Source organism: Ovis aries, chromosome 4 (genome assembly GCF_016772045.2).
Source record: "Ovis aries strain OAR_USU_Benz2616 breed Rambouillet chromosome 4, ARS-UI_Ramb_v3.0, whole genome shotgun sequence".
NCBI lineage: Eukaryota > Metazoa > Chordata > Mammalia > Artiodactyla > Bovidae > Ovis > Ovis aries.
The window spans coordinates 90,073,852-90,086,131 of record NC_056057.1 but is presented as its reverse complement, the minus strand read 5'-3'; the positions used below and the strand labels follow the sequence as shown (position 1 = coordinate 90,086,131).

At 41.8% G+C, this 12,280-nt stretch overlaps 1 long non-coding RNA gene across 1 annotated transcript; it reads right to left on the bottom strand.

Annotated features, from left to right (window-relative positions):
• Positions 1-397: 397 nt before the first annotated feature.
• LOC132659758 (uncharacterized) lies at positions 398-10,439 on the bottom strand. The gene is made up of 2 exons (XR_009600523.1): positions 9,983-10,439; positions 398-2,298 (listed from the first exon to the last, which is right to left on the bottom strand). It is a non-coding gene; the product is annotated as an uncharacterized LOC132659758 (long non-coding RNA).
• Positions 10,440-12,280: the final 1,841 nt, after the last annotated feature.

The window sequence follows — 12,280 nt, the reverse complement described above, 5'->3', positions numbered from 1 at the left end:
ATATAAGTATGGCTGAGTCCCCTTGTTGTTCACTGGAAACTGTCACAACATTGTTAACCAGCTATGAAAGTGAAAGTGAAGTCGCTCAGTCGTGTCCAACTCTTTGTGACCCCATGGACTGTAGCCCACCAGGCTCCTCTGTCCTTGGGATTTTCCAAGCAATAGTACTGGAGTGAATTGCCATTTCCTTCTCCAGGGGATCTTCCCGACCCAGGAATCGAACCCAGGTCTCCTGCATTGTAGACAGACGCTTTACCGTCTGAGCCACAGGGAAGTCCAACAGGTCGCCTCCCCGTCGGGGAATCAAACCCCGGTCTCCCACGTGACAGGCGGGGATACTCACCACAACTCCAATACAAAATACAAAGTTTAAAAAAAATAAAGGAAACCAGACATCTCAAGTTAATGAATTTAGTGCTTTTCTATGTATGAGAGATGCAGAACTGTGGGCTTATCGAGATCATTGCTTTCTGGGACCAACGTTCCATGCTTTCTCATTTTGAATCTCCTTCAGTTCAGTTCAGTCGTTCAATCGTGTCCAACTCTTTGTGACCCCATGAATCACAGCATGCCTGGCCTCCCTGTCCATCACCAACTCCCGGAGTTTACCCAAACTCATGTCCATTGAGTCGGTGATGCCATCCAACCATCCCATCCTCTGTTGTCCCCTTCTCCTCCTGCCTTCAATCTTTCCCAGCATCAGGGTCTTTTCAAATGAGTCCATTCGCATCAGGTGGCCAAATTATTGGAGTTTCAGCTTCAACATCAGTCCTTCCAATGAACACTCAGGACTGAGTCTCCTTAGAATGCATCATTGTGGGTGGATAGGGTGACTGACTGCTAGACGAGGGGCATCCTGTTTCCATCCTGAGTTTCTTCAGAGCTCATGTGCCAGGTGGAGGGTGGCTATAATGTGATGGCTTAGTTGCCACAACATCCTTTGTTTAGTGATGTGGCAGGCAACATTTTTCACTCCGAGTACATATATTCACTTATTCAGCTTCTCTTCCTCTGTGGACTCCAATTATATTATAATTAAGCATTATTTTAAATCATAAAACCACAATAATTAAAGAATAAGAGAGAAACAATCCAAAAGATGTATTTCAACACATTTCTGGAACATGGAAGCTTGGAAAGAATATTTTGTGCTAAAGCTGTAGCCCAAAATAAAAGAAAGGAACTGCAACAGATCCAGAAAACCACTTGCTGAGCAAAAATCCCTAGATGCTTCAGATTAGAGACTTCAGGCAGAAGAAAGGGCAGGAGAAAATGGAACTGAGAGCTGGAAATTCATTGAAGACCTGTATATAAAACAATCAGATACCTATCTGCTCATCTAGTAACCCATAGTCAAGCATTTCACAGTTATGCCAGAAAACACAACATTCCTCTCTCTAGTAATTGCCAAAAGAAAAGGCAAGTGGGGGACTTCTCTGGGGGTCCAGTGATTAAGAATCCACCTTCCAGTGTGGGGGGATATGGGTTAGATCCCTAGTCAGGGAACTGAGATGCCACATGCTGGGGAGCAACTAAACCCGAATGCCACAACCAGAGAAGCTCCCATGCCACAGTAAAGACTCAGCACAGCCAAAAGTAAAAAGACAAGGCAGCTGGCTCACCTCCTTCCAGTCAACAAACCTCTTTCACACAGGATGATCACCATCAATCTTATAACTCCCTCCACTGTACATATAAATGGGCAAGTGATGAGCACCAGGAAACAGAACAGAGGCTGCAGGTAACAGAGAAAGTCCAAGATGAATAGAAAAATATCCCCTAAACAAAGAGTTTTCAAGAAGCAGCAGAGAACTTCAAATAAAACTTTAGTGTCCCTAGGTAGAAAATATTGTATCCAAAGACTAAGAACACAAAATTATGAAAAAAGGACAACCAAATAAACAAGAGTGTGCATTCAGAAATTAATTGAATGATTTCCCAAACAAAAAGAAAAAATTCAAAATTTGAAAAATAAAGCACAGGCACTTTTCAATAGGTTAAGTGCAAAAGGAAACAAAGAGAAGAAAATGAGAAAAAAAATCATCAAAACCAAAAATCAATGTAAGAAGTCCAATTGTTAGAAATTCTAAACAGAAGACATCATTGCATGCCATGTGTTCAATCATATCTGACTCTTTGTGACCCAATAGACTGTAGCCCACCAGACTCAGCTGCTCATGAAAATTTCCAGGCAAGAACACTGGAGTGGGTTGCCATTTCCTCCTTCAGGGTATCTTCGTGACACAAGGACTGAGCCCACATCTCTTGTGTTTCCAGCATTGCAGACACATTCTTTACCTGCTGGGTCAAAGAGAAGAGGGGGATTATCGAAGAATTAAAACAAGAAAAATTTCCAGCAGTGAAAGCAGATACACAGCTTGAATCTGGTCAGGTCTACCTGCTGTCAATAGAATAAATTCAAAAAGAACCACATTATTATAAAATTTCAGAATTCCAAGGGTTAAAAGATATTAAAAGACTCTAGAGAAAGAATCAGAAGCACTGATGGTTTTGTGTTTGTTATATGAGCAACACATAATAGTAGAGTAAAACCTTCAAGGTTGTGTAGGAAGCTTTTTTTCAATTTAGAATTCTCTATCCAGACAAACCATTAATCAAGTGGGAGGGAATGATAAAGAAATTTTCAGGTAAAAGCACTGAAAAATTTACCTCCATAAAACCTTTCTTAGAAAGCTACTTGAGGAATGGTGACAGGTATGAGACTAACGTGAGGTGAACCTTCATCACTTACAGCAAGCCATCACTACAAAATGTCAAGGCTGATAAGTCTAAGAAAAGGCATATAGCCACCAGTTCAGTTCAGTTTAGTCACTCAGTCATGTGAAACTCTTTGCGACCCTGTGAACCACAGCACACCAGGCCTCCATGTCCATCACCAACTCCCAGAGTCCACCCAAACCCGTGTTCATTGAGTCAGTGATGTCATCAAACCATCTCATCCTGTTGTCCCCTTTCAGTCCTTCCAATGAACAACCAGGGCTGATCTCCTTTAGGATGGACTGGTTGGATCTCCTTGCAGTCCAAGGGACTCTCAAGACTCTTCTCCAACACCACAGTTCAAAAGCATCAATTCTTCGGTGCTCAGCTATCTTCACAGTTCAACTCTCACATCCATACATGACCACTGGAAAAACCATAGCCTTGACTAGATGGACCATTGTTTACAAACTAATGTCTCTGCTTTTTAATATGCTGTCTAGTTTGGTCAAAACTTTCCTTCCAAGGAGTAAGTGTCTTTTAATTCCATGGCTGCAATTACCATCTGCAGAGATTGTGGAGTCCAGAAAAATAAAGTCTGACACTGTTTCCACTGTTTCCCCATCTATTTGCCATAAAGTAATGAGACCAGATGCCATGATCTTAGTTTTCTGAATGTTGAGCTTTAACTTTTTCACTTTCCTCTTTCACTTTCATCAAGACGCTCTTTAGATCTTCTTCACTTTCTGCCATAAGGGTGTGTCATCTGCATATCTGAGGTTATTGATATTCTCCCAGCAATCTTGATTCCAGCTTGTGTTTCTTCCAGTCCAGCATTTCTCATGATGTACTCTGTATAGAAGTTAAATAAGCAAGGTGACAATGAACAGCCTTAACGTACTCCTTTTCCTATTTGGAACCAGTCTGTTGTTCCATGTCCAGTTCTAACTGTTGCTTTCTGACCTCCATATAGGTTTCTCAAGAGGCAGGTCAAGTGGTCTGGTATTCCCATCTCTTTCAGAATTTTCCACAGTTTATTGTGATCCACACAGTCAAAGGCTTTGGCATTGTCAATAAAGCAGAAATAGATGTTTTCTGGAACTCTCTTGCTTTTTCCATGATCCCGCAGATGTTGGCAACTTGATCTCTGGTTCCTCTGCCTTTTCTAAAACCAGCTTGAACATCTGGAAGTTCATGGTTCACATATTGCTGAAGCCTGGCTTGGAGAATTTTGAGCATTACTTTACTAGCGTGTGAGATGAGTGCAATTGTGTGGTAGTTTGAGCATTCTTTGGCGTTGCCTTTCCCTGGGATTGGAATGAAAACTGACCTTTTCCAGTCCTGTGGCCACTGCTGAGTTTTCCAAATTTGCTGGCATATTGAGTGCAGCACTTTCACAGCATCATCTTCCAGAATTTGAAATAGCTCAAGTGGAATTCCATCACCTCCACTAGCTTTGTTCATAGTGATGCTATCACCAGGGCTGTTCTCCTTTAGAATGGACTGGTTGAATCTCCTTGCAGTCCAAGGGACTCTCAAGAGTCTTCTCCAACATCACAGTTCAAAAGCACCAATTCTTCGGCACTCAGCTTTCTTCACAGTCCAACTCTCACATCCATACATGACCACTGGAAAAACCATAGCCTTGACTAGACGAACCTTTGTTGGCAAAGTAATGTCTCTGCTTGTCAATATGCTATCTAGGTTGGTCATAACTTTTCTTCCAAGGAGTAAGCATCTTTTAATTTCATGGCTGCAGTCACCATCTGCAGTAATTTTGGAGCCCCCAAAAATAAAGTCTGACACTTTTTCCACTGTTTCCCCATCTATTTCCCATGAAGTGATGGGACCAGATGCTTCTGTTAGGTCCCTACAATTTCTGTCCTTTATTGTGCCCATGTTTGAATGAAATATTCCCTTGGTATCTCTAATTTTCTTGAAGAGATCTCTAGTCTTTTCCATTCTATTGTTTTCCTCTATTTATTTTCATTGATCACTGAGAAAAGCTTTTTTATCTCTCCTTGCTATTCTTTGGAACTCTGCATTCAAATGGATATATCTTTCATTCTCTCCTTTGCTTTTCGCTTCCCTTCTTTTCATAGCTATTTGTAAGGCCTACTCAGACAGCCATTTTGCCTTTTTGAATTTCTTTTTCTTGGGGATAGTCTTGATTCCTGTCTCCTGTACAATGTCATGAAGCTGCATCCATAGTTCATCAGGCACTCTGTCAGATCTAGTCCCTTAAATCTATTTCTCACTTCCACTGTATAGTCATAAGGGATTTGATTCAGGTCATACGTGAATGGTCTAGTGGTTTTCTCCACTTTCTTCAATTTCAGTCTGAATTTGGCAATAAGGAGTTCATGATCTGAGCCACAGTCAACTCCTGGTCTTGTTTTTCCTGACTATATAAAGCTTCTCCATCTTTGGCTGCAAAGAATATAATCAGTCTGATTTCTGTGTTGACCATCTGGTGATGTCCATTTGTGGAGTTTTCTCTTGTGTTGTTGGCAAAGTATGTTTGCAGTGACCAGCACATTCTAATGGCAGAAGTCTATTAGCCTTTGCCCTGCTTCATCCTGTACTCCAAGGCCAAATTCCCCTGTTACTCCAGGTGTTTCTTGACTTCCTACTTTTGCATTCCAGTCCCCTATAATGAAAAGGACATCTTTGGGGGGTGTTAGTTCTAGAAGGTCTTGTAGGTCTTCATAGCATGTTCAGCTTCAGCTTCTTCAGCATTACTGGTTGGGGCATAGACTTGGATTAGTGTGATTATTGAATGGTTTGCCTTGGAAACAAACAGAGATCATTCTGTCATTTTTGAGATTGCATCAAAGTACTGCATTTCGGACTCTTTTGTTGACTATGATGGCTACTTCATTTCTTCTAAGGGATTCTTGCCCACAGTAGTAGATATAATGGTCATCTGAGTTAAATCCACCCATTCCAGTCCATCTGAGTTTGCTGATTCCTAGAATGTTGATGTTCACTGTTGCCATCACCTGTTTGACCACTTCCAATTTGCCTTGATTCATGGAACTGACATTCCAGGTTCCTATGCAATATTGCTCTTTACAGCATCAGACCTTGCTTCTATCACCAGTCACATCCACAGCTGGGTGTTGTTTTTGCTTTGGCTGCATCCTTTCCTTCTTTCTGGAGTTATTTCTCCACTGACCTCCAGTAGCATACTGGGCACCTACTGACCTGGGGAGTTCCTCTTTCAGTGTTCTATATTTTTGCCTTTTCATGTTGTTCATGAGGTTCTCAAGGCAAAAATACTGAAGTGCTTTGCCATTCCCTTCTCCAGTGGACCACATTCTGTCAGACCTCTTCACCCGTCCATTTTGGGTGGCCCTACACGGCATGGCTTAGTTTCATTGAGTTAGACAAGACTGTGGTCTGTGTGATCAGAATGGCTAGTTGTCTATGATTGTGGTTTTCATCTGTCTGCCCTCTGATTCCCTAGCCACCAGAATACCTAAAAATTGAAGTTATAAAAGTGGTATCTTCTAGAGAATGGATGTTAGGGGTGAGGGTGGAGAGATAAACCCTTCAGTACTTTTTAAATTTTTTAACCATGTGCGTATATTAATTTGAAGTAATTTTTAAATGTACTGCCAGAGGCCCGATTAAAATTTGTGTGTTCACTGATATTAACTCCATGGACTGTGCTAGGCAGAATAATAGCCATCCAATGAGGAACTCCTTTCTTCTCTTTGGCTCCTTGGATAAAGTATCCGCCTGCCACTGCAGAAGACACAGGAGATGCTGGTTTGATCCCTGAATCAGGAAGATCCCCTAGAGGAGGAAATGGCAAACCAATCCTTACTTGGAGAAGCCCATGGACTGTAGCCCGCCCACGGGGTCATAGCCCAAGGTCCTTAAAAGTAGAAGAAGGAAGCAAAAGAGAGTCAGAGGTAAATGTGACTATGGAAGAAGAGTAAGAAAAAAGTAATCTTGCTGGTTTGGAAGATGGAGAAAGATGCTCAACCAATACAGGCTTCCCTGGTGGCTCAGAGGTTAAAGCGTCTGCCTGCAATGCAGGAGACCCGGGTTCGATCCCTGGGTCGGGAAGATCCCCTGGAGAAGGAAATGGCAACCCACTCCAGTATTCTTGCCTGGAGAATCCCATGGGCGGAGGAGCCTGGTGGGCTACAGTCCACGGGGTTGCAAAGAGTCGGACATGACTGAGCGACTCCACTTCACTTCAAGAAACTGGAAAAGTCAAAGGAGTGCAGTCCTGATGACACCTTGATTTCAGCCGCTTAAGACCCATGTTGTACTTCTTTTCTATAGAACTGTAAGATTGTAAATTTCATTTTATGTCACCAAGTTTGTGGTAATTTGTTACAGTAAAAATAGAAATCTAATACGTGGTCTTACACAGGAATCAACTCCTTTAGGTGTTCACCAATCCTAGACTCTTATTTTCTTTTCAGCTTTTAGCCTCAGAACTTAAAAGGACAGGAGAACAGACCCTTTGTTTTATTTTTGCTTTGTGTTGTAGGGTGAAATAGAATAGATACACTGGCTTCTTCCTATTTATCCCTGAAGTTTCATGCATTTCCTTTTCTAAATCTTAGTTACATCTCAGTATCTTCAGAGACTGGAGAAGGAAATGGTAACTCACTCCACTACTCCTGCCTGGAAAATCCCATGGATGGAGGAGCATGGTGGGCTAGAAATGATACTGAACTATCCTTAGTCATGTTGTTGCTTAGTCACTAAGTCATGTCCAACTCTTATATGACCCTGTGATTGTATCCTGCCAGGCTCTTCAGTCCATAGGATTTCCCAGGCAAGAATACAGGAGTAGGTTGCCATTTCCTTCTCCAAGTGATCTTGGATCCAGGGATCGAACCCACATCTTCTGTGTCTCCTGCACTGGCAGGCAGACCATTCAAGTATGACCTAAATCAAATCCCTTATGACTATACAGTAGAAGTGAGACATCAATTCAAGGGATTAGATCTGACAGAATTACAGATGGAAGTTTGTGACATTGTACAGGAGATTTTACTACTGGGAAGCTCCTATTCTCAGTAACAAAAGGCTTATATTTCAACATTTCAAAATATTTCTGGGGTTATTCTTTCCAAAATTTTATGCTAGAGTTTATTTTTCTGTTCAGATTTATGAAATGTGCATACAAACATACACACAAAAGACCCAGCAAATGTCTAAATTTCTAACCATACCACTAAATTTTTGTGTATCATCTTTTAAGTTACAGACATTTTATCATTCTATTAGTGTGTATTTAGCCTGTTATTTCAGGATATTTCTAAAATGTCAGCTAAAGTGTTCATTGCCAAATGCAGACTTAAATTGAAGAAAGTAGGGAAAACCCTTAGACCATTCCAGTATGACCTAAATCAAAACCCTTAAGACTATACAGTAGCAGTGAGAAATAGATTCAAGGGATTAGATCTGACAGAATTACAGACGGAAGTTTGTGACATTGTACAGGAGGCAGTGATCAAGACTGTCACCTAGAAAAAGAAATGCAAAAAGGCAAAATGATTGTCTGATGAGGCCTTACAAACTGCTAAAAAGAAGAGAGGTGAAAAGCAAAGGAGAAAAGGAAAAATACACCCATTTGAATGCAGAGTTCCAAAGAATAGCAAGGAGAGCTAAGAAAGCCTTCCTCAGTGATCAATGCAAGGAAATAGAGGAAAACAAGAATGGGAAAGACTAGAGATCTCTTCAAGAAAATTAGAGATAACAAGGGAACATTTCATGCAAAGATGGGCACAATAAAAGACAAAAATGGTATAAACTTAACAGAAGCAAAAGGTATTAAGAAAAGGTGGCAAGAATACACAGAAGAACTGTACAAAAAAGATCTTCATGACCCAGATAATCATGATGGTGTGATCACTCACCCAGAGCCAGACATCCTTGAGAAAAACATCTATTTCTGCTTTATTGACTATGCCAAAGCCTTTGACTGTGTGGTTCACAGCAGACTGTGGAAAATTCTTAAGGAGATGGGAATACCAGACCACCTTACCTGCCTCCTGAGAAATCTGTATGCAGGTCAAGAAGCAACAGTTAGAACTGGACATGGAACAACAGACTGGTTCCAAATCGGGAAACAAGTACATCATAACTGCATATTGTCACCTTGCTTATTTAATTTATATGCAGAGTATATCATGTGAAATGCTAGACTTGATGAAACACGAGCTGGAATCAAGACTTCTGGGAGAAATATTAATAACCTCAGATATGCAGATGACACCATCCTTACAGCAGAAAGTGAAGAAGAACTAAAGATCCTCTTGATGAAAGTGAAAGAGGAGAGTGAAAAAGTTGCCTTAAAGCTCAACATTCAGAAATCTAAGATCATGGCATCTGATCCCATCACTTCTTGACAAATAGATGGGGAAACAGTGACAGACTTTATTTTGGGGGCTCCAAAATCACTGCAGATGGTGACTGCAGCCATGAAATTAAAAGACACTTGCTCCTTGCAAAAAAAGTTATGACTAATCTAGACAGCTTATTAAAAAGCAGATATATTCCTTTGCCAACAAAGGTCCATCTAGTCAAAGCTATGGTTTTTCCAGTAATCATGTATGGATATGATGTCCATGTTTGGAGTACAAAGAAAGCTGAGTGCCAAAGTACTGGTGGTTTTGAACTTTGGTGTTGGAGAAGACTCTTGAGAGTCCCTTGGACAGCAAGAAGACCCAACCATTCCATCCTAAAAGAAATCAGTCCTGAATATTCATTGGAAGGACTGATGTTGAAGCTGAAACTCCAATATTTGGCCATCTGATGAGAAGAACTGACTCATTGGAAAAGACCCTGATTCTGGGAAAGATTGAAGGTGGAAGGAGAAGGGGACAAAAGAGCATGAGATGATTGGATGGCATCACCCACTCAATGGACATGAGTTTGAGTAAACTCCAGGAGTTGGTGCTAGACAGAGAAGCTTGGTGTGCTGCAGTCCATGGCATTTCAAAAAGTTGGACACAACTGATTGACTGAGCTGAACTGAACTAAAGTGTTCATTGGATTTCGAATCTTAACATGGATCTCTATTCAAAACCTAGTTAGGTTGGTTTGATTTTAAGAGAGTTTTTGGTGCCCTCCAGGAAGCAGACACTTTGGCTTATAATCCTGAGAGTAAGAATGAATCTATACATTCCTCTCTCTTTCTGTTACTCATTTTTGGGGGCACACTCCAGAACCAGCACAATGTGAGAGCAAGAGAACTAAACTGCGGGGCCAGACATCTGAACTAAGGACTTACCTGAGCAGCCAATCAGTTGTTGTAACCTTGGCCAAGTCACTTCCTCATTCCAGAGAGCAGGTTTTTCTCAAGTGACAGGAGATAAGATCTGATATCCAGAATGGCCAACTGCCAGTCTCTGGCCTAGAGCAGAGAAGAGTTGTCTGTCAACCAAGGTTCAACCAGGGGAATTACCCACAGGTCCTTGTCCACACAAAACCCAGCAATGGTGATGAAATTGACCCTACAGACCCTATTCTTTTACAGAATTTTGCTACAATCACTTTTATTTGAACTCATTAAGTTCTATCTACATTCAGAGAACAGTCAGTAAAAACAACTAATACACTGAACAGCATAAGCTGGAACGATTCCAATTATTCACCCATTGCAGTTCACCTTTCAAAATCCTCTCCCCTTTCATATATTTCAGAAGTTCTAAGTCCACATTTCCCCCAGTGACCTGATTTTGCAAGTGAACTATATAGTGCAGGCTACCATTCCTTTTGCTCAACACACTTTTTACTTTCAAACTATTATTCTAACACTTAATTCTAAGTTACAAATAAAAGATCAATTTTTATGAAACAAACTTAAAATATTGTCCAATGAGCCAAAATGCACTCCAAACTTGCTTAAGGAAAATTTCCTTGAGGAATAAGAAGATTTTTTAAAATGTATTGTTGGGATTTGTCTGGTGGGAAGACTTCGCTTCCAATGCAGAGGCTGCAGGTTCGATCCTTGGTTGGTGAACCAAAAATCCAACATGCCATGCAGTGGAGCCAGAAAAACAAAAAGGAAAATTGTGTTGTTACAAATACGGACAACATGGCGGCGGCGACTGGTGCACTTAGTGCGGCCGAGAGGAGCTATGCCACGTCCGAGGTCAGGAGCAGCAGCCAAGAGGAGTTACCCCATGTCCGAGGTCAGGGGCAGCGGCTGAGAGTGCCAGGCTGCAATGGCGCAGGAACGGCAGAGAGGAGCTACTCAAGTCCGAGGTCAGGGGTGGCGGCCGGGAAGAGCAACCCCACATCCAAGGAGCAGTGGCTGCGCATGGGCAGAGGAGGGCCTAGAGGAGCTATCCCAATTTCAAGGTCAGGAAGGGCAGCAGCAGGGGGATACCCCTCGTCCAAGGTAAGGAGCAGTGGCTGCACTTTGCTGGAGCAGCTGTGAAGAGATACCCCACGTCCAAGGTAAGAGAAACCCAAGTAAGACAGTAGGTTTTGCAAGAGGGCATCAGAGCGCAGACACACTGAAACCATAATCACAGAAAACTAGTCAGTCTAATCACACTAGGACCACACCCTTGTCTAACTCAGTGAAACTAAGTCATGCCCATGCGGCCACCCAAGACAGGCTGGTCATGCTGGAGAGGTCTGACAGAATGTGGTCCACTGGAGAAGGGAATGGCAAAGCACTTCAGTATCCTTGCCTTGAGGACCCCATGAACAGTATGAAAAGGCAAAATGATAGGATACTGAAAGAGGAACTCCCCAGGTCAGTAGGTGCCCAATATGCTACTGGAGATCAGTGGAGAAATAACTCCAGGAAGAATGAAGGGATGGAGCCAAAGCAAAAACAATACCCAGCTGTGGATGTGACTGGTGATAGAAGCAAGGTCCGATGCTATAATGAGCAATATTGCATAGGAACCTGGAATGTCAGTTCCATGAATCAAGGCAAATTGGAAGTGGTCAAACAAGAGATGGCAAGAGTGAATGTTGACATTCTAGGAATCAGAGAACTAAAGTGGACTGGAATGGGTGAATTTAACTCAGATGACCATTATATCTACTACTGCGGGCAGGAATCCCTAAGAAGAAATGGAGTAGCCATCATGGTCAACAAAAGAGTCCAAAATGCAGTACTTGGATGCAATCTCAAAAAGACAGAATGATCTCTGTTCATCTCCAAGGCAAACCATTCAATATCACAGTAATCCAAGCCTATGCCCCAACCAGTAACACTGAAGAAGCTGAAGGTGAACGGTTCTATGAAGACCTACAAGACCTTTTAGAACTAACAGCCCAAAAGATGTCCTTTTCATTATAGGGGACTGGAATGCAAAAGTAGGAAGTCAAGAAACACCTGGAGTAACAGGAAAATTTGGCCTTGGAATATGGAATGAAGCAGGGCAAAGACTAATAGAGTTTTGCCAAGAAAATTCACTGGTCATAGCAAATACCCTCTTCCAACAACACAAGAGAAGACTCTACACATGGACATCACCAGATGGTCAACACTGAAATCAGATTGATTATATTCTTTGCAGCCAAAGATGGAGAAGCACTATACAGTTAACAAAAACAAGACCAAGAG